We start from the raw sequence: 21211 nt of genomic DNA on the forward strand, positions 1-21211 counted from the left end.
ACATACACAGGCACTCACTCTCACATGCTCTCTCTCTCATACAATCATGTATACACCGTCTCTCTCTTGCACATGCTGTCTGACTCTGGCACACAGGCTCTCTCTCACTCCCACATGCTGTCTTGCTCAAGCACAGGCTCTCATTGTCACATGCTCTCTCTCATACAATCATTCATACACACAGTCTCTCACTGGCACATGCTGTCTGACTCTGGCACACAGGCTCTCACTGTCACATGCTGTCTCTCTCACACACACACAGAGGCTCTCACATGCTGTCTCTGCAAACATTCAGGTCCTCACTCCCACACACAGTCTCTCAACTCATCTCATACACGCACACATACACACTGTACAAACCCTCAGTCTCTCTCTCACCTCTGGGCCTCCTCTTCACGGCCGCTGCAGGATGGGCTCTGTAGCGGCCCCGGACTTCTCGAGCCGCGCTCCTCCTCTTCTGTACGCGGCTGATGCTCCTCCTCTTTCCTGCCCGCGCGGCTCCGGCAACATTTTTCTTCCGGGGCCGCGCGGGCAGGAAGGAGGAGAAGCTCCTGCATTGGCTGATGATCCTCCTCCTTCCTGCCCGCGCGGCTCCGGCAACATTTTTCTTCCGGGGCCGCGCGGGCAGGAAGGAGCTGGAGCACCAGCATGTTTAGACGCGATTGTTTTCTTCCGGCCGTGGTGACTTGAGCTCCACCACGGCCCCGCCGATCTTCTTGCTGTGTGTATTCGGCACACAGCATAGCAGTAGTTCACCGCTCAGCCGCTATTGGGATGACGTCCACCGGCGGCCATTGGCCATCAGCGGCTCGGCGCCCCCTAATGCTCAGCGCCCTAGGCGATCGCCTAGTTCGCCTAGTGCTTCCGCCGGCCCTGCTTATAAGCGTCTCTTATAGGTCTGGCCATAGAGTGTAGTTTGAGTGGATGTAGCAGGTAAAGGGAGGTCTGATGGTAGATGCATTTGTGAATCATGGTGAGTGATTTGTGGAGAATTCTAAAGTTGACTGGGAGCCAGTGCAGATCTTTTAGTATAGGCGTGATGTGCTCTCTCCGATTAGTGTTTGTCAGGATTCTCGCCGCCGCATTTTGAAGCAATTGGAGGGGTTTAATTGTAGCTGCAGGCAGACCTTGCAGGATGGAATTGCAATAGTCGACCTTGGAGAACAAGATGGCTTGGAGAACAGTTCTGAAGTCATGGTGGTATAGAAGGGGTTTGAGTTTTTTGAGCACCTGTAATTTATAGAAGCACTCCTTGGTAGTATGGTTTATGAACTTCTTTAAGCTCAGATGACTGTCAATAATGACTCCGAGGTCTCTAGTGTGGGAGATTTGGATGTTAGTGCACGGCTGTTGGCGTTGACTGTCTTCTGGAGTGAGAAGCAGGAGTTCTGTCTTGGCAGTATTAAGCACCAAGTTGAGACCTGTAAGGTGACGGTTGATCATTTGCAAGTGAGAATCCCATAGCTTGACTGCTGAGTCCAAACAGCCATTTATGGGGATCAAAATCTGAACGTCGTCTGCGAATATATAGAACTTCAATTTTAGTTTTGTGAATAGTTGACAGAGAGGGAGGAGGTAGATATTAAACAGAGTGGGAACAAGGTTGGGTGGGTGAAGTGTATTTTGCATCAACGTCATCTCGATCTGGGGGTGGCGCTGCTGGTACGGAAGAATATTCCCTTTCAGGTCTCTAATGTGTTAAAAGATCCTAAGGGGAGATATCTGATTGTGGAGGCGGAGCTTTATCACGCCCCCTTGGTATTTTGTTGTGTGTACGCCCCTAACTCTCAGCAGGCCTGCTTTTATAGAAGCTTACGTCAGGCACTGCTTCCCTATGTAGATCGCCATCTGGTGGTGGGAGGGGATTTTAATGCCTTGAAAGACCCACTCTGGGATAGAATCTCCTCCACACCTTGTTCTGGGACCTCTAGTAGAGACCTACTGGCGTTGGAAACGACTCTCCATTTGGTTGACTCGTGGAGAATGCTTCATCCATTTGATAAAGAATTCTCCCATGTGGCGCAGGCACATGCGACCCAATCCCGCATAGATTATTTTTTTGTGAGCACATCCTACTTTTCTCAGGTTCTTTCTGCGGGGATCGGGGATGTTTTAATCTCCGATCATGCTCCGATATGGTTGGTGTTACAGGCTAACCCGATTGATCGTAGGGAGCGCCAGTGGAGATACCCATATTTTTTGGCCGAGGACATGGCTTTTCAGGCACATCTCAAGGAACGGTGGGAGGACTTTGCAGCCAATAATGCACAACATCTTGGGGACCCTGTCTTGTTTTGGAACACAGCGAAAACTGTTTTGAGGGGCGATATAATTTCTTATATTGTGCATTGGAGGAAGTCTGTTGATAGCCAACTTTTAAAACTTAATGCCCAGCTTCATAAGGCAAAGGCTGCGTTAATAGCTGCCCCCTCTGCACGACAACGCACTTTGTATGTTTCCTTACAGGCTGAGATCAATTCCTTGTTGCATCAAAGGGCAAAAAAAAGCATCCAGTACTATCGTTTTAGACTTTACCAATATGGACAACGGACCGGGAAAATGTTAGCTTCCCTGGTAAAATCTGTGGGTGGGTCACACCATGTTTCGGCTCTGAAATCTGAGACGGGCCGCGTAGTTAATAACACTCCAGACATCCTAGCCACATTCCAAGATCATTTTGCCACTTTCTACCAAGCCGGTACCTGGAATCAGGACCGCTGGGAGGATTTTTCCGCCCGAATAACGCTTCCCTCGATCACCGTGGCGCAACAGCGATGGCTCAATGAGCCTATTACGCAGGAGGAAGTTAGGAAAGCCATACAAAAAGCCAAAAAACTTAAGGCTCCAGGACCCGATGGCTTTAGTTCCGAATTTTACAAATGCCTGGTACAACCGTTGACTAGTCTTCTTCCAGAGGTGTTTTCGAGGTTGGTGGAACGGGGCGCATTCCCTCCTTATGGTAATGTGGCCCACGTGACTCTAATCCCCAAACCTGGGAAAGACCCATTGGAACCTATGGCTTATCGGCCTATCTCTCTGTTAAATGTGGATAATAAGTTGCTGGCTACAATACTGGCCGATCAATTGGGGGCATTGTTACCCAACCTGGTCAAACCAGGTCAGGTGGGATTCGTCAAGCGAAGGTATGCTCTGACAAATATTCGTTGGATAACTGCGGCAATGACCTTATGTCGCAGATCCAACATTCCCTTTTTGGTAGTGAGCCTAGACGCTGATAAGGCTTTTGACAGGGTCGAGTGGGGGTTTTTGTTTCAAGTTCTTAGGGAAATGGGGTTTGCGGGGTTTTTTTTGCAAGCTATCCACTTACTCTATAGTGACCCTCAGGCGCGGATTTCGGTGAATGGAATGCTGTCTGCTCATTTCTCCATACACCGCGGTACTCGGCAGGGCTGTCCGCTATCCCCTCTTTTATTTCTGCTTACCTTAGAACCCCTCTTATTAGCAATGCAGGAAACACCCGCTATCAGGGGAATACAGTTTTCTTCCCAGCAGAAAAAAGAGATCTATAAATATTCGGCTTTTGCCGATGATGTCTTGGTCTTCCTCACCTCTCCTGCCCGCTCCCTGCCCACTCTTCTAGATCTATTTGGAGAGTACGGAACATTTTCTGGCCTATGTATCAATTGGAATAAATCAGAGGCGCTCGGATACCCGCCCACATTGATTGAGACCTGGCAGGGGCATTTCCCCCTGAAGGCAGCTGGGAGTTCCTTTAAATATTTGGGGATTTTCATTTCCACAGACCCGACCACGATCTACTCACTAAACGTTCCTAAATTACTTGCTATGACGCGTGACAAACTGGCCTTGTGGGGGGGACTCCCACTTTCGTTGGGCGGGCGCATCAATTTGTTTAAATTAATCATTTTGCCAAAATGGTTATGTGTCTTACAAAATTTTCCCTTTATGCTCACGCGGAAAGATTTGGGGAGTTTTGATACCCTTTTGAGAACTTTCCTTTGGAAGGGGAAAAAAGCGCGCATTTCATTGCGATGGTTGAAGTCTAAGTGGGGGTCTGGGGGGATGGGAGTCCCGGACTTGCTTCGATATTCGGTGGCGGCGAGTCTGCGAATAGTCCGAGAATGGATTTTGGGGACTTCTAACTTGGTAGTTCTGCTGGCTGACCAGACGTTACTAGCTCCGCTGGATCCTCATTACGTCCTTATGTGTCCTAAACGGGAGTTGGCCATTCCGGTCCGACAAGACCCGCTTATAGCGCCATTACGGCTCGCCTGGCAGCTGATGACTCGACAGCTGGGCATTTCGGCCTGCTGTGCCTATCTAGCCCCTATAAGGGGAAATCCAGATTTCACTCCGGGCTCTCAAAATTCGGTCTTTCGTCATTGGGAAACTAAGGGGATCATGTTAATGGGCCACCTGATTGACCCTACTGGAAAGCCTTACTCCTTCCCTGATCTTCAATCACTTTATGGGTTATTAGGGACCCACCTATTTGGGTATCTGCAGATTAGCCATTATTGGAGAGCGATCCCAGACATACACAAATCTCTTCCACACCTTCAAACGCTTGAAAATTTCCTTCAATTAGGTAGCTCTCATGTGCCTCCGCTGTCTCGCTATTACCAAAATCTCTTACGGGGGTTAAACAACGATATGTTTTCAACGGCAGTGAGTCGATGGAATCGGGATGGGGTCTTTCAGGTGCCCATTGGGGTCTTCCGATCCAGCATGCGCTCGCTTACCCGCACTACCCATAACATGTACTATCGAGAAATGCAGGTGAAGTTGCTGTATAGGGCTTATATTACCCCGCAGGTTGCACATTATGCAGGGTTGGTACCTGATGCACAGTGTCCTAGATGCCGTTGTATGCTGGGTACGTTCACACATGTTTTTTGGGCATGCCCGGTGATTCAACATTTTTGGGGGCGAATTGTGGGATATTTGAATGCATTGCTGGATGTCACTTTGTCTCACTCTCCCTATCTAATTCTTTTTGATTGCGTTCCTCGACCACTGATTAGGGGATTTGGGACTCGCTGGTTTCTACGCAAAGCATTTGCGGTGGGGAAAAAGTGTATATTGCTTGCATGGAAAGCGACAGAGGGACCTTCTTTTTGGACATGGAGGATACATTTACATCGTATGATGCAGATGGATCATATGGCGTCTGCAGGTTGTCCACAACAGCGTGGGAAGTTTCTTCAGATCTGGCATGACTACATCCAGGCTTTACCGCATCGTTCCAGGAGCCTCATTCTTAACCACTGACTTGATGGGTTTTTATGGAATCCTCTACTCGTGACATTACTGGATATTCATTTCAGTATCATGGGAAGGTTGGGGGGGGTGGGAGGGGTAGGGTGTCATGGATGATTGCAATATCGGGGTTGACATGGGGATGGCGGAATGTATAAGATGTCCATGGACCCCCTTTAATTGTCCATCGACTAATCATTGGGTGGAGGGGGGGTGTGGGGGTGTGGGGGGAGAAAAGGAGATATTACTTAAACGTTTCAATATACTGTAACGATTTGCTGCTGGGGGTGGCGAAGTGTAACCCCCCCCCTAGCGGTATGGTTGTCTATTTCGTTTGTTCAATAAAAAATTGTTTAATAAAAAAAAAAAAAAAAACAGAGTGGGAGATAAAGAGGAGCCCTGGGGGACTCCGAGTGGTGAATTGGTGCGAGGAGATTCCTTGTTATTGATTTTAACCTTATAGCCTCTATTGCTGAGAAATGAGTCAAACCATCTGAGGGCGGATCCTGTGATTCCTATGTCTGATAGTCGGTTTAATAGTGTAGAGTGGTTTACTGTGTCAAACGCTGCGGAGATGTCGAGGAGTGCTAGCAGGAAGGTGTGTCCTTTGTCAAGGCCCAAGTATGTCTGATCTATGAGTGAGATGAGGAGGGATTCAGTACTATGTTCTTTCTGGAATCCGTATTGTGAAGGGTGGAGAATTTTATGTTCTTCCAAGTAATTTGATAGTTGATTATTTACCACTTTCTCCATGATCTTGGCTACGAACGGCAGGTTAGATATAGGTCGATAATTGTTGGGGTCGTCCTGGTCCAGGTTCGATTTTTTTAAGTATAGGTTTGAAGGTGGCTAATTTGAGAGTTTCCGGGAAGATTCCTTGTGAGAGAGAGCAGTTGATGATATCTGCTAGATATTTGGAGATAGAGTCCGGTACTAGAAGCAGTAGTTTGGATGGAATATGGTCTAGCGGGTGAGTGGAGGGTTTCATTCTTTTTAGCAGGGTTTCAATCTCTGTAGTGTAAGTGGGCTTGAAAGAGTCCAGCACCGCATCTGAGTTAGGGTGGTAGAGAGGATCCGAAGATGGAGTGTTAGGGCTGGAGGGTAATCTAGCCAGAGTGTTGGAGATTTTGTTCTGGAAGAAAATGGCCAGCTCATTGGCTTTCGACTGGGCTAGGTCATCAGGGGTCGATGAGGTAGTAGTTTTAGTGAGATCTGAGACGTAAGAGAAGAGAGCCTTCGCATCGAAAATCATATCGTGGATACGGTGGGCGTAAAAATCTCTTTTAGTTCGTAGTGTCACGGTTCTGGAGTGGTGGAGTGCAGCTTTGTATATGGCTAGAGAATGGGAGTTGGGGGTGTTCCGCCATTTCTTTTCTTTCTGTCTCAGGCTTTGTTTTAATGAGCGGAGTTCCTTTGAGAACCACAGTTGTTTGTTATTCTGAGAAGGGTTGATATTCTTTGACGAAAGTGGGCATAAATTGTTAGCTATGGTTTCTGTGATATTTTGCCAAGAGAGTATAGCTGCATTGGAGTCTGAAATATCCAAGTTGGGAAGTTCTTTGATCAGGGAGTTGCTGAGGGCTTCTGATGGGCAGGATTTCCTATAGTGCAGTGTGGTAGGCGGAAGGGGGGCAAGGGGTCTTGTCGTCGTTTTGAGAGTGGAGGTAATCATAAAGTGGTCTGACCATGGTACTGGGAGGCACAAAGGGGGTGAGAGTTGTGTGAGGCTGGCATTAGTGAAGATGAGGTCAAGTGTGTGACCTGCTTTATGTGTAGGTTGGTTGATGAGTTGAATGAAGCCCATGTCCGTGAGGGAGGATAGGAGTGCTTCACAGTTGGATGATAGAGGGTTGGCGTCGATGTGCAGATTAAAGTCCCCAAGGATAATGGTTGGTGAATCCATGGTCAGGTATTTAGCTATGATTTCCAGTAAAGGTGAGGCATCCGAATCTAGCAACCCGGGGGGGGGGCGTATATGAGGAGGATCTGGAATGATTTGGATTTGAACAGGCCTACTTCTAGTTTAGAAATTGAGTTGATAGGTTGTACGGTGAGATTGAGATCTTTTTTGGCTGCCAAGAGAAGTCCTCCCCCTCTTTTCTTTTGTCGAGGAATTGAAAAGATGTCGCATATCTGGGTGGGAAGTTGATTTATTAAGACTGTGTCCATCGGCTTCAGCCAAGTCTCTGTGATTGCACAGATGTCTGGTTTGGAGTCAATCAGGTAGTCGTGTAGTATGTGGGTTTTTTTGGTGATCGATTGAGCATTGAATAGGGTTAGAGTGAATAAGGCAAGCCCAAGGAATTGGGTAAGAGGGGAGATCATAACCGGAATGAGATTTCTATAGGGTTTGAATTGGTGCTGCATTGGTGATTTCATCTTAATGGATGGGCTATGGAACAAGCGGGGTATTGCGTATCCTTGCATCTTTAGAAGTTTAGAGTGTTGACATGGTCAGGAATTGCCACGTGTGGTTATCTTTAAGCCTTAGAATATATGTGGTGGATAGGGGATGGAAGGTCTCTGTTGGAGTAGGCTATCAACTGAGGATTGCAGCAGGGGTAATTGATTGGAAGTTCTTGAGTGTAGATTTGAAGGCGTCTGACGCAAGAGCCTTCGTGGGGGCTTGTGGTTGCTGTCTTCAGTGGGTTGAGAAAGCAATACTGTGCTGTTCTGTGGCTCAGTTGATTAGTAGGCTGCAGGCCTAGTGGGGGCCGGATTCGAAGGCATCGGTCACCAGAGAGGGGGGCGAGGAACCTCGCTGTCGGCGTTATGAATGTAATGGTTAAGGGGGGTAAAGTAAATTGAGGCCTTACTCCGGTAGTTCTCGGACATCTACCGCTGCAGTCTAGTATGTTGTAGAGCCCAGCTGTACTAGGGTGGCCCACCTCAGGGAGGAGCGAGTTGATCTAGATTGATCTGCCGAGATGCACTTCAGGGCTGCACGAAGGGGCGCACAAAGGGGCAGGCCCCTTTGTTGCACTCCTACGGCGCGCAACGCTAGGGGGCGGATTTTAAAAGCCCTGCTCGCGTAAATCCGCCCGGATTTACGCGAGCAGGGCCTTGCGCGCCGGCGCGCCTATTTTCCATAGGCCTGCCGGCGCGCACAGAGCCCCGGGACTCGCGTAAGTCCCGGGGTTTTTTGTCGGGGGCGGGGCTGATCGACGCTGCGTTTTGGGGGCGGGACACGGCGTTTCGGGAGCGGGCCCGGGGGCGTGGTTTCGGCCTGGGGCGGTCCGGGGGCGTGGCTGTGCCCTCCGGAACCGCCCCCAGGTTGCGTCTCAGCGCGCTAGCGGCCTGCTGGCGCGCGGGGATTTACTTCTCCCTCCGGGAGGCGTAAATCCCCGGACAAAGGTAGGGGGGGGGTTTAGATAGGGCCGGGGGGGTGGGTTAGATAGAGGAAGGGAGGGGAAGGTGAGGGGAGGGCGAAAGCGAGTTCCCTCCAAGGCCGCTCCGATTTCGGAGCGGCCTCGGAGGGAACGAAGGCAGGCTGCACGGCTTGGCGCGCGCCGGCTGCACAAAATCGGCAGCCTTGCGCGCGCCGATCCTGGATTTTAGCAGCTACGCGCGTATCTCCTAAAATCCAGCCTACTTTTGTTTGCGACTGGTGCGCCAACAAAAGTACGCGAACGCGCATTTTTTGTAAATCTACCCCTAGGTGCGCGACACCTAGTTCCGTTGAGCCCTTTTAAAGGGTTGGGAGAGCCGGATTGGTCCGCGTCGGGGAAGTGGGCGGTCTTACCGCAGCTTCCTTTGTTTTTCTGCGCTGGTGCCGGCTCAGGGCTCCGGGGCCTATAGGAATGCGGCCTGCCTGCCTGCCTCGAATGACCAAGGACTCCTCAGGCTTCCTCGAGGAGTAATCAAGTATGGACTTATTGGCGTAATCAAGTATGGACTTTATTACGCCAATAAGTCATACAAGGATTAGTTTTCCAAAAAGTCGCAATTGTGAAGTAGGCTTCCAACAACAACTGCCCAACCAAGGTTCTATACTTTAGAGGAATTAGTGATTCATCCTATCACTCCAAAAGTCCCAAAATAGGATGAAAATTAACTGACTGACCCAAAATGTCAGCTATCTCCCGTGCAATCTGTGACCAAAAATATTGTATACCCTGGCAGTTCCACCACATATGAAAATATATAATGGTCTCCCCACACCTCTTCTAGCACTCCATTGAGATGTCTGTAAAAAATGTATCTCTATTTTTAAAGAATCTGTAGGATCTAAAGCTAATGGTAAAAAGTAATCACCATCTTGTAATTGGCGGGGAGCTTTACCCATATATGATTCCTTAGTCATAACTACCACTCCTTCCCCTTTACCTGCTAATTTAATAATGATGGTAGAATCTATCCTTAAACTCTCTACAGTCTGATGTTCAGTGCAGGTTAAATTGTATTTTAACAGCAAATATCAATGTTCCAAAAGAGATATCTCTCTCAATCCCAAATGCTCAAGTACTGAAATAAAAAAGTATGGTGGTTCTGGAGGGATCCATCTTGAAGGTCTAACAAATTGGGATGCCCTTTCCCCAATTTTCTGAAGTCGAAAAAACATCACTTTTTTTTTTAATCTTTTATTTATTTGCTTTTAAATTCAGTTAACAAGCATAAACTTGACAAGAAATGATATACAGAGATAGATAATTCTCACAAACAAACCAGAAAAACATTTAACAGGAATAATAAAACACTAACATATATTCCCTGTAATATCCTGTCAGACCACAATTCTGGGGGGATTCCATTGAAATTCTGAAGGAAATTATATCTATCAACATCAATAAGATAGGCCGTCACAAAAGTAGTGATAATTACTTTTCTACGGTCGGAACACACTACTCAGAGCTTGTTCTGGCAATTGAAGGGTCTGGATTTACTTTGCTATTTACAAAGGAATTTAGCTGTATAGGATCAAAAAATACGTATTTAACCCCAGCATGCTTCACAACACATTTGCACGGAAAATACAACCACAAAGAAGCACCCAAGCCTAAGACAGCTAGATACATCATAAGAAAACGCTTTCTTTTCGCTTGTGTTATTTTAGCAACATCTGGGAATACACAAATTTTTTTAGCAAAACATAATGCACTCTGTCTGAAGAACATTTTTAAGACAAACTCTGTCTGAGTCCAGTGCTAATGATACCATCAAAGTTGAAGTCTTTACTTCTTCTTCAATTGAAGTTTCCAAAAATGAAGATAAGTGTGAGGTATCTATTTTAGGAGATGCTTCAGATCTTATATTCACTTGCAATAAAGACTTATCAGGCAGATAGTAAGCCTTGGAAATCGGAGGAATCAGTTCTTCTTTTATGGATAGAATTTCAAGAAAATATTTACGGAGCATGTCAATAGGTGACACAAATTGTTTCTTAGCAAATTTTAGGATCCTAACATTACAGCGGCATATATAATTTCCAAATTTTCCATTTTAGTTTGTAAATATGAATGTAATTACAGTGTCTACTGATTTTTGTATATTTATCTCTTTGATCTCCAAAGCCTCATTTTGCTCCTTTATTTCAAGAACTTGAGATTTTATGGCGTTTACTTGGGCTGTTAGTTCTTGTTGTACCACAAAACATGAAAACTGATTAGTAAGCTTAGTAATCACCTCCCAAATATTATCCAAAGTATTTGGGGTGGTTTTATTAATGTAAAAGTTTTTACCTCCTCGAATTGCGCTAATTGATCAAATCCAGTTTTCCCCTCTTTTGCCATCCGGCTAACAGCTCCAACTGCTTGCCCTTCCATCGAGGCACCACCTGATGCTGAGGCAGCCAACTGCCTACGATCTTCCACATGTGACGGGAGCTGGATGATCACGTCATCCCTCTCCCCGGGGGGGGGGGGGGCAGGGTGAGGAGGGGCCCGACTTGGCTCCGGCGATAGCGATGACTCCAGGTCCGGAACAGACTGCATTGACTCACCACATGCGTTGCTTTCCAAGGACTTCACTTTGGAGCTATTTTCCAGGTTCCGGACAACGGACGGTTTGGGCCAGTCACAAGTAACATCTCGGTAACTTCAGGGTAGGTTCTCGCCTTCCCCTTCCTTTTACCCATAATTTGAGGAACCTTCTTTAATACCACAAAACTTTATATGGGAATCGAAGAGAGTTCGGAGCTCCCGGCACTAGCATGCGACCATCTTGGAATAGTCCCAAAACTTCACTAATTAAATGAAAAGGGTCATGATGATATGTAAGAATAAATGATAACCCTTTATTGACAATATATAAGAAATCAAATTAAGTACAGATGTCTCCGAATTTAGTGATGCAAATTGCGATTGAATCTGTGGTGAGGACTGGGGTAATGTGTTTGATACAGATTCCCCCTTGGGGTATTGATTGTAAGAGTATAAAAAATGGAATGAATCCCCTTTACTTTCCGAAGATGCATGTGTAAAAGGATTGGTAAAGGAAACTGGTGGAAGTTATGACTAAGGAATCATATATGGGTGATAAATTTGTCAACACTGGTCCTCACCAATTGTTATTTTGTCTTTAATGACCAATTATACTGACAGGTGAAGGGTATCCCTATGGGGTCTCCAATGGCACTTTCAGTAGTGTGCCTATATGTGTACTAGTTTGAATAAAGATACAATTATTACCCCTCAGTATTTTGGCAAGACCCAGTTTGTGGGAACATTCAAAATTTGGCGCCAAAGGCACATGCCTATGTTGCTTATACCAAATCCAAACCTGTCTCTCTCATACACACACACACACACACACACTCATGAACAATCCCTCTTTTATACACACTCTCACAGGCTCCTTCTCTCTCACTCATACACACACACAGACCCACCCTCACTTTGTCATACACTCTGATTCCCTCTTACACACACTCACACAAACACACATCGCACTCCTATCTTTCTCTCATATACAAGCACACAGTCTATCTTGCTGTCTCACTGAGGGCCTCTCCCCGACTTCTTCAGCTGTGGGCAGGATGGGCTCCACCGGGCCTTTCTTCCCCACATCTTTGTCCACAGGTAGGATGGGTTCCACCCGCAGCCCACCCTACCCAACTTTTATTTGCCACGTCTTTGACTGCAGGTGGGATGGTCTCCACCAGTGGTCCGCTGGGCCTTGCTGCTTTGTATCCTTGGCCACTAGTCAGGATCTTGTCCCGGTAATTTTGCTGCCCCCCCCCTAAGGGTTGGCACTCTAAGCAACCACCTAATTCAGCTAATGGAAGCACTGACCCCCTGTGCATTCCAAGGGAAGAACTTCCTTGTGAAAGATTCTTATTCAAAGTGGCTTGAGGTGATCGCAGTGTCCTCACCAACATCTGCTGCAACAAATGCAGTATTTCAAAAGCTGTTTGTAACTCATGGGCTACAAGACTTGATCATGTCTGATAATGGGTTTGCTTTCACATCTTATAACTTCAGGAACTTTCTGCAAAAATATCTCATTAGGGTTGTCACCATTGCACTTCACCGACTCCAAGCAAATAGCCTAGCAAAGCAGATGGTGTGATCAACAAAAGGTACATTAAAGAGAATCATTGAAGGAGATTGGCCTACTAAGCTTACCCAATTCCTAGACTTGCAACATGTCATGCCTTGCCCAGCTAGGGGGATAATGCAGCTAAAGGTCTGCACAGTGTTCTGCAATGCCTGCGCTTTTAGCCTCATTAAGAGGAGGTGTTCCAAGGGGTGTATTGAGGTCAAAGGAGAGAAATAATTGTAGATAGCATTTTCAACTGTATGCATATTGTTTACAATGGAAAAACTGCCCGTACAAAAAGTAGGTTTAAATGTCCACAGATACTTGGTATCCGCAGCAAATTTCAAAGTGAAAATACATGCATACTTACATTTTTAAAACTGGGGCAAGATCCACTTTATCCCAAAATGCAGAGTTTGGAAAGTGTCCCCAATATTTATTAGGATGAAAATTTTGTTGATGAAATATAGTCTTAAAGATGGCCTAGTTAGTTGATAGTATATTGGGTTACTGTCTAATATAGCAATGTAATGCCAAAATGTAGAATTTCTGACTCACATTGCATCTCACAGCATCTAAAACATTGAAGTGTTAGAGCTTTACTTTTAGCCTCTTCTCTCACCCCCACCACCCTTGTCTATATTATTGCAACCCTCAACCTCCACACACCCAGCCGCATACCTAACCTGCTCTCCTCCTCATTTCCCTTAATTATCCGTCCCCTCCCCCACAACAGCAAATTGACTTTTGAAACAAAATGAGACTAGGCAGAGGCAGCTGCCTGATGTGAATCCTAAACAGGTAGGTCCATCCGTCAGAAGCTGACTCTTCCCCAGTTACAACAACCCCTCCCTCCCATCCACCGACAAACACACAAAATACCAGCTGCATTGATATTCTGTCTGCTCCTCAGCACTGCCCTCTGCGGTGCTTGGATCAGCGCACTTCATCTCTTCCAGAGTTCATCTCTTCCAGAGCAGGAGTGAGAATAATGGATCAGAATATTCCTATGCAACATCACCAGACAAGACCAGCCAGGGGATATGAGAGAAGATGAAAGAGAAGAAAGAGAACTACTTGAGAGCAGACAGGCGGCACCTGGCCCAGGACCTTAGGCTGACCAAGGCACAGACACATGTGCAGATAGTACAGGGAACCTCGGGCACAGCTCTTCTGGTGGACACCTGCTGTTCAACTACGAATTAGCTTAGGCACAGAACTGAGATGGGCAATGCTGTGTCCTCTGGGGTGCAGGGAGGGCACAGTCCTTAAAGTGCCTGAGCTGAATGAGTTAGAGATTACATACCTGCTTTTTCAAACAGTCCCCGCAGTGGCAGACTACCCAAGTCGCTTTATTTTTTTAATGGATGTACTTTATGCAGATTTTCAGAAAGAAACTACCCATGCTGCTTCTTTCTGAAAATTTTAGCAAGTGGAAAGTACGCCTGTTCAAAGCATCCATGTGCCTGGCACCCGTCATTTGCATGGGTGGCAGCAGAAGACGGGCAAAATAGGGCAAGTACATCAGAAAACTGAATGCCCACATGCTGCTTTCCTCTTCCTCAGGCACACTCCTTGTTAATGCAGCTGAACGTACACACCCAATAGAGTTTGTGTAGATTTATAGCCACATATGAGGACAGCAATTTCAGTCATTTTACCTAGGTAAATACCTTTTGAAAATTGCCCTCTTATTTTCTTTTGCTTGCATGACAAAATCATCAGATTTAGCTAACACAAGCTCTTCTGATCCGCTCTACCACATGTCATGAGAGAGGAAGGTGACAAAAACTTCTGCTCTCTGAAAACCAATGAAAGCGTTTTGGGTTTTGGGGGTGGAGTTTTTGGGGGGTTTTTGGCTTAGCTGTTTCCTTCTGCTCCCAGTCCCCTACAGACACTACCTTGTGCCACAATGGATGATCTTAAGCTTGACTGTGGCAAGATCTACCACATCTCCCACATTTAGGGTGGGGGGGGGGGTCATATTGTTATGAAAGTGGACCCTGTCTTGAGGTAGATGACTACCGTCGAAGGGCGAGGCCGCTTGGACTGAAGAGACTTGCTAGAAGACTTCACCCTGGAAGCACGCAACCCCCCCAGGAGGAGCCCGTAGGGGTCCGGCCGCTGGGACTTAGGCGACTCCTCTGAAGACTGTAGAAGGTCTGGATGCAGGCGCCTTCTGCAGGTCATGGGTTCCAGACGGCTGGCGCCTCCAACAGGTCGAAACAGTCTGACGATGGAGTCGAAGAGAGTCCAAAATAGGTCCAAGAATCAGTATACCAGCGGGATCCGAGTCCAGTCCAGAATCAAAGCAGGAGAATGGTCCAGAGCCGTACCGGGGTCAAGCCAGGAGAAGGATCCAACACCGTACCAGAGTCAAGCCAGGAGAAGACACGTCCACCAGTCCAGAAGTCAGAAGCCAAGAATCAATCCACGGAGCAGGGGAGAAGAGCGGGACGAAGAACGAAGAACCAGGAGCCAGGAACACACTCAGGCAGGAACCTCAATACCAAGGCAAGGACTGAATGCTCAGCCCTTGCCTTAAGTGCAGGAAGCCAGGGGAGGAGCTTCAGGGGGAGCCATGACACTTCCTATCATGGCTCCCCCTGAGAATCTCTCTCAGCCGCGCGCGCAGCTCTAAGGAACAGAGGGGGAGGAGCCAGACCACCGAGGAGCCATGCTGCCGATCTCAGCCATGGCAGCGGCCAGGAGAGAGAGAGAGGAAAGAGCTGCCTGCCCCGCGGGCGCCCTCGACCAACCTGACTTGGGTAAGCTATTTAGGTTGCATCCGTCGGCCTGGCATCAGTCGCGGTCGGCCGCAGCCGGCGGCCATGACACCCGGTCCCTGTCGCGGCCTGCCGCGGCCGACGCTGCTAACACATATCCCATACTCCCACTGGGGAAGGCGAAACTCCCACCCAGTGACAGAGCCGAGCACCTGCCTGCACAGCTAGCTGCAAAGCACGTTGAGAGCAGGCCTGGAAAGCCTGGGACCAGACTGGCAGAGAGATGAGACAACGCTACTCAGCATCACCCTAACTGCTGGGATTCTGGAGGCCCATTAAAATAAAAAAAGAAGAAAAACGTATTCAACAAGACTATTAGAAATGTGCAGGGCTAAAATTTTAATTTTGGTTCATGCTTCTCATTTTGGTGAGAGGGGGGAGTTGGGATTTGTTTTATTTAATGTTTATTTCGGTTCGGGAGAGAAGAATGAGGATGGAGAGAAAGTGAGAGAAAACGGGACTGGTGATTGAGTGGAGGGAAATGGACAAAGATCCCGTGAGGGAGGAAGGAGAGATGCCTGGGGATGGTACTGATAGAGAGAGGATTCTGTATTTGATGGCGAGGGAGAACCAGTAAGATAATGTAGGAAGAGAAATGGAAGAGAGTCAGAGCATATGAAAAAGAGGAGGGGAATGGAAAAAGGCAAGCAGGCAGGAAGATTCTGAAGAGGAGACAAGGAGGAAGAGAAGAAAGAGAAGACAAAGAGAAAGAAGAAGAGAAAGTATTAAAATATCCACTTTGAAGATAAAAGATAAAGAAGAGAGAGAACTTACACAGAAAAGAAAAAAGAACATCAGAGAGAGAGAGGGAGAACAAAAAAGGAACTGAAAGAAGAAAAGAAAATTGATTCTTACCTGCTAAATTTCATTTCTGTAGTACCAAGTATCAGTCCAGAGAAGTGGGTTGTGCATCCCTACCAGCAGATGGAGTCAGAGAACAAAGCTTTGGGCACTGCCATATATACAAGAGTGCCACCTGCAGTCCCTCAGTATTGTCCTGTACCCAAGCCCAGGCTAACAGAACAAGAGGTAGCAATCAACAAAACCCTGACTACCCCTATGCTCTAAACTAAAAGTAAACTAAACCAACCGTGTATAACTGCTCCATCAATCCGTTCTCAAAGGAGCTTCATGAAATGCTTCAGGCCACATTATCGGCCAACGGTAGTCAACACAGTCTTTCGGAATCTGAAATAAGGGGTGGGCCTCTGGACTGATGCTTGGTACTACCGGAACGAAAATTAGCAAGTAAGAACCAATTTTCTTTTCCCAGTACATACCAAGATCAGTCTAGAGAAGTGGGATGTACCCAAGCCACCTTATACTGGGCGGACCCCCGAAAGACACGCACGCAGAACACTCTCACCGAAGGACGACTCATCAGACGCCTGGACGTCCAAACGATAATGCTTAGTGAAAGTGTGAATAGAAGACCACATCGCCGTCCTACAGATCTCCCGAGGTGACAAAAGCTGACACTCTGCCCAGGAAGTAGCCTGGGCTGTAGTGGAGTGAGCCCTGAGACCCAATAGAACCTGTCATCCACGGGCAATGTACGCCGAGCTAATGGCTTCTTTAATCCACCAAGCAAGGGTCGCTTTAGACGCTTTGTCTCCTTTCTTTGAGCCCCCAAATAGTACAAACAAGTGGTCAGAATGTTGAAAATCATTGGTAACCTCCAGATACCACATTAAGGTTCGGCGCACATCCAAGAAATGAAGGTCTCTGTCCTGAGGAGAGTCTCGAGACCAATGTGGAAACCCAGGCAGTTCCACCGTCTGATTTACGTGAAAGGAGAAAACCACCTTAGGGACGAAGGACGGGACCGTCCGCAAAGACAATCGATCCGCCGAGATACATACAAAGGGGTCCCAACACGACAGCGCCTGCAGCTCTGAAATCCGACAAGCTGAGCAAATAGCCACCAGAAACACAGTCTTCAAAGTCAGATCCTTCAGAGAAGATCCACGGAGAGGTACGAAAGGAGCACCACAAAATACCTGGAGAACTAAATTTAGGCTCCAATCCGGGCATACTGGGCGGACGGGAGGTTGCAAATGTTTAACTCCTTTAAGAAAATGAGTAATGTCCGGGTGAGCTGCAAAGAACAGCCATTGAACCGTCCCCGCAGGGCACCCAGGGCTGCCACCAGTACCCGAAGGGAATTGAATGCTAGTCCCTTAGTAAGCCCCTGCTTTAGAAAATCAAGAATTTGAAGAACCTCGACTGATAGTGGGTCGCAGGCCTGTTGACTACACCACGCCTCAAAAACGTTTCTAGATGCGCACATAAGCCATAGAGGTGGCCGGGCATCACGCCTGCAGAAGGGTGGAAATGACCTGCTCAGAATAGCCCTTCAAGCGTAAACGTCTCCTCTCAAAAGCCAAGCCGCGAGAGAGAAGTGATCCTCCCGATCCGAAAATATGGGCTCCTGGTGAAGTAGATGCGGTAGATGAGCCAGCTGTAAGGGGCCTTCGAGAGCTAGCTGCACTAGATCCGTGAACCACGGACAACATGGCCACTCCGGTGCCACTAGGATCACCCGTCCCAGGTGAAGTTCTATGTGGCGGACAAGCTGACCTATGAGCGGCCAGGGAGGAAAGGCATACAATAGAATTCCCGAGGGCCAGGGGCACACGAGGGCGTCGATGCCCACCAAGCCCTGCTCTTTTCGACGACTGAAAAAATGTTCCATCTTTGCATTTGCCCGCGTTGCCATGAGGTCCAACTGAGGCACGCCCCACCTGGCGCAAATACGTTTCCACGCGTCGGCGGACAGTTCCCACTCTCCTGGATCGAGTTGCTGTCTGCTGAGAAAATCTGCCTGAACATTCTCCATCCCTGCGACATGCGAGATTGCAATGCCCCTGAGATGACGTTCCACCCAGGAGAACAGGAGTCGTACTTCTAGCGCCACAGCGGGACTTCATGTCCCGCCTTGCCGGTTGGTGTACGCCACCGTCGTCGCATTGTCGGAGAAGACATGTACCATTCTTTCTCCCCTGTATCCTTTCTAGATCCTTCCGTCGGTGACCACAGACCTTGAGCAGATCTGACCATGCAGACCACTCCCCAACCAGAAAGACTAGCATCGGTGGAGATTATCAGCCAATTCAGAGGGTCCCAATTCATCCCCGTTCTATATTGTCGCTTGACAGCCACCACAACAGACTGACCTGGGACTCCTGAAGCAGGAGCATTGGCAGATGAAACTGTTCTGACACCGGGCTCCACCAAGTCAGAAGTGCCCGATGCAATGGGTATAGGTGAGCAAACACCCATGGAACCAAGTCCAGGATGGAAGCCATGGAGCTCAGGACTTGAAGATGATGCCATACTGTGGGTGTGTGCCTCCGAAGGAGCGAGTGGATCTGATCTTGCAACTTCATTATTCGATCCGCCGACAGAAACACCTTCCCTTGTATGGTATCGAATCAGGCTCCAAGGTAAGTCAACACCTGGGAGGGTTCCAAGTGACTCTTCTGGACATTGATCACCCAGCCCAGTGATTGCAACATGAACATCACCATGCTCACTGACCTCTCGCAGTCCTCCTGAGATTTTGCACGAATCAACCAGTCGTCCAGGTGTGGGTGGACCAATATCCCCTCCTTGCAAAGGAATGCTGCCACCACCACCATTACTTTCATGAACGTTCGAGGAGCCATTGCGAGGCCGAAAGGAAGGGCTCGAAATTGGAAGTGTTGTCCCAACACCTTGAAACGCAGAAACTTCTGGTGACTGGACCTGATAGGGATAAAAAGATACGCTTCGGTGAGATCCAGGGACACTAGAAATTCCCCTGTCCGAACTGCCGCCATCACCATCCGCAATGTTTCCATCAGAAAATGAGGAATCCGGAGACAACGGTTCACTTTCTGCAGATCGAGAATGGGATGAAACGTGCCCTCTTTTTTGGGCACCACAAAGTAAATTGGAGGTAAAGGCCCCTTCCTTGCTGCGACTCCAGAACCTGGACAATAGCCTTGAGGTCGAGAAGTTGGTTTTGCAAGGTCCCCCGGACTGCCTTGTGTTTGTTGTGTGATGTCACTCGGGATTCCACAAACACCTCTTGGACCTGTCGTGAGAATTCCAATGTGTATCCCTCTCTGATGACCTCTAACACCCAACAGTCTGAGGTAATCCTTGCCCATTCCGTGTAAAAGTTGGATAATCTGCCTCAGACAGCTTCGACAATGGAATGGGTGCTCGTGGCTTCATTGGGAGGATTTGGTGCTTCCCGCACCCAGATGTCCTGAGTCCCAGCTGGGACGGTGGCCCCCGTGAAAAGACTGCTGGCGCCCCATAGCCGGCTTAGAAGCAGTCGGTGCAGTCTATCTGCTAGTCCTGTAGCGACGTTTGTCCCGGAAACGAGCTCTAGTGGGGAAGGCCTTTTTGGATGATTTCCTGTCTTCTGGTAACCGATTGCCCTTGGATTCCTCCAGCAATTTACCAACTAATCCAGTTCCTCTCCAAACAGAAGCTTGCCCTTAAAGGGCAGATTGCACAGCTGGGATTTAGAGGGCAAATCCGCCTGCCCAATTCCTCAGCCAGAGGAGACGCCGTGCCGACACCATGGCGACCCTACCTCTCGCCGAAGTCCTCACCAGATCATACAGGGCATCCGCCACGTAGGCGATACCCGCTTCCAAACCGGGCAGACTGTAACACCCCCTCCACCACTTGTTGCTGAACCGGCCGATGCTTCCTGGATCCAACACAGACATGCTCTCTGCATCAGACTAGTGCAGATCGCCACTCAAAGACTCAGCGCCGCCACTTCAAACGCCCATTTCAAATGGATCTCCAGTTTCCGGTCCTGCATGTCTTTAAGGGCAGCTACCGGGATAGTGGTCTTCTTACTGAGAGCTGAGAACGCAGCATCCACCTTAGGGATCTTCAAGAGGTCTAAGACATCCGACGACAGGGGGTATAGTTTAGCCAGTGCTCTGCTCACTTTCAGACCGGCAACAGGAGCCTCCCACTCCCGGGTTACCAGTTTGCGGACTTTCTTTGGTAGAGGAAAAGACGTAGTGGAACCCCGAATGCTGTCAAGGATGAGATTAACCCCCTCATTGTCCGACTCCTCCTGAACCACCTTAAGGCTCAGGACCTCTAGAACCTGAGGAATAAGGGGACACAGTTCGTCCCTCTTGAATAAGCGAACCACACTGGGATCGTCACCCTCCGTCGGCGGGTTATGGGGATCGTCTGTATTGTCCGTATCCACATCCGCCTGATCCGGGTCCTTCCCCATACCTGTTCCCGCGGGCAGCACTGACCCAGCTCCCGGCAGGGGCCCCTGAGAGCCCTGAGTGCCCTCCTTACTTGGTTGTACCTGATCCATAGGACGGTGCCCAGGATCTGCGGCCCTATTGAATTTCTCAGGAGGGTGGTCGAGGTCTCCCGGGATCCCGGGTCTCATTACTGCCGCACGTTTGCGTGCCAAAAAAGCTTCGTGCATTAGAATGACAAACTCCGGGGAAAAACCCTCCGGGGCCCCCTCCCCCTCCAGGGAAATCACTGGAGTTGTAGCGCTCGCTCCTCCCGTGAGATCCTCCCCTACAGGAGCCAAAACGGGAGGGGGGTCCTCCCGCAATTCCAGGCCTGGGAAACCCGGGGTGTCCCTGGTGGAGGGGCCCTCCAACCCCGATAATTCTCCCGCCTCCTCAGCATATTCACGGCACAGAAAGGCCGCATCCAGGGCC

The sequence above is a fragment of the Rhinatrema bivittatum genome, chromosome 2 (assembly GCF_901001135.1).
Source record: "Rhinatrema bivittatum chromosome 2, aRhiBiv1.1, whole genome shotgun sequence".
NCBI lineage: Eukaryota > Metazoa > Chordata > Amphibia > Gymnophiona > Rhinatrematidae > Rhinatrema > Rhinatrema bivittatum.